This window comes from Aplysia californica, unplaced genomic scaffold, assembly GCF_000002075.1.
Source record: "Aplysia californica isolate F4 #8 unplaced genomic scaffold, AplCal3.0 scaffold00334, whole genome shotgun sequence".
Taxonomy (NCBI): Eukaryota; Metazoa; Mollusca; class Gastropoda; order Aplysiida; family Aplysiidae; genus Aplysia; species Aplysia californica.
The window spans coordinates 560926-563218 of NW_004797604.1; the positions used below are offsets into that span (position 1 = coordinate 560926).

At 38.9% G+C, this 2293-nt stretch overlaps 1 protein-coding gene across 1 annotated transcript in view; it reads right to left on the bottom strand.

The window, feature by feature from the left end:
- The window catches only part of LOC100856793 (neurotrophin), a gene marked incomplete at its 3' end in the record, with an annotated part of 42455 nt that overhangs the window by 5023 nt on the left and 35139 nt on the right, over window positions 1–2293 (bottom strand).

Here is a 2293-nt window from a genome sequence, read left to right on the forward strand (position 1 = left end):
ACCTTTCCTGAGAAGCATTATTACAGGTGATGAGACTTGGATACACCACATGACCACTGAGACGAAGAGGGATTCAATGATTTGGAAGCACACGTCTTCACCTCCCGCGAAAAAGTTTAAAGTTCAGCCATCGGTGAAGAAACTCATAGCCACGGTTTTCTGGGGTGCTAAGGGTGTTCTGCTTTTTGACATTCTGGAACCAGGACAAACTGTTAATGCTAACAGATACTGCCAGACTCTTGATAAGTTGAGAGAGGTTGTGCGCCGAAAAAGACCAGGCCGGTTGTCCAGCGAGGTCATTTTGCAGCATGACAACGCAATGCTACACAACACAAACGCTACGAAAGACTGGATCCAAAGATTCAGCTGGTAAGTTCTGCCACACGCCCCTCATAGTCCTGACTTGGCCCTGTCAGATTATCACCTTTTCGGACCAATGAAACGCCATATTTCTGGACAGCGATTCACCGACGACGAAGACCTCGTGGAAGCCGTGAAAGATTGGTTGAAATCCCTTTGACGTAAAATTCTTCAGGGTGCGTATCTTCTCCCTGTTCTAGCGAGGGGAACAATACGTCCAGCGGGATGGTGATTACATTGAGAAATAAAGCACATATTGAAGTATGATATGTTACATTTTTATTATAACAGGACACAGATTGTTGCTTTTATGGACCTTTTCCGGTTTTCCGTGGGACAGCCCTCGTATATTGGGTACATTCCTAAGGTTGGGCAATCTGTGTTTGTGAGTGGGGCAATCAGCCTTTTCCAAAGACTTGGCATCTGTGCTCCTTGCGCCAAATACAGCGGCAAATGAAGGATCTGAGACCAGTAGCCTTAACATGTGTTCTTATGAAATGTCTAAAAAATATCTGAGTCGAAAAGGCTACAAACAAACATTAACCTATCCAGGACCGTCTACAATTTGCATTACGCCATGGGATAAGTGTGGAAGACACCATTTATCATTTTTCTCAGCGATGCCTATAGACACTCGGACAAACCAAAAACATACTGTAGGATAATTTTTGTCGATTTTTCTTCAGCCTTTAATACTATCAGCCACTTATCATCTTAACGAAAATTAGAGAAAATAGGTGTAAAAGTCAATTTAGCATCAAAGATGGGGATTTTTCCGACCAACGGAACACAATACGTAAAATTGAAACATTCCTCAACAACACACATTACAACAATTAATACAGGGGCCGCTAAAGGATGTGTTTCAGTAAGAAACTGCGGCCAGTTTTGTATACCTAGAACACGAACGACTGCCAAATTAACAACGTAAAGGCTTATCAAAATTGATTATTAAACTTTTCTGAGTGGTGTGAAATTCATAAGCTGCTTTTAAATGTGAAAAACTAAGAACGTATTGTCGACTTTAAAAAGAAGAAATTGCCCAAGCAGCCATTCAAAGTTAAGAATGAAAACGTCGAGTAAGTGGAATAGTATTAGTATTTGCGAGTTACCATAGACAACAAACTCGACTGGCATGTCCGCACTTCTCTCCTGCATAAAAAAAAAGTAAACGGATTATATTTTCTGAGAAAGCTTATGTATTTTAAGTTGATAGATCATTGCTCTCGGTATTCTATCATTCAATCAAAGAAAGTATGATCAATTTTTGTATGACAGGATGGGTTAGGAACACAAGACATCAAGATAAAGTAAAATCGAATCGATTAATACAGAGAGCATGCAAAATTTCAACATCTACAATCCTTTTCTTCAATGAATTGTGCTAAAAGAAAATAATTTCCATCTATTTGCGCAACGAATGTCTCTTGTTTTCTCAGATTAAAAAATTAATTGGAAAAAATGTTTGTAACAAAGAAGGCGGCAAAAAGTCATCGTTACCATCATCCATTAAACTCCCACCACCTTAATCCTCTTGTCATACCCGTACTTCTCTGACCTTTACAGCAAGCAACATCCGAATATCATTGGGTTACAATCAGACCTCGGATTATGCATCTAGCTTTAAACTATTATTGTTAATCATTACTGTTCATATGTCGGGGGTTTTTTCAGGTCAAATATACACATAACAAATTTAAATGCCACATAGAAAGACCAAGTTACACCTAACAAATCCAAACACACAAATGACGAAATAAAAAGTCCTAATATAACAATAGCAAGTTCAGATGTATACATTGAAATCTCTAATGGAACACATAGGAAATTCAAATGCAACACAGCAATTTCAAACGTACATATGCTTGAACTGGAGACAAAAAGGCGAAAAGTATAAGAGGTGTAACGCGGTAAGGAGTAAAAGGGTTGGGGG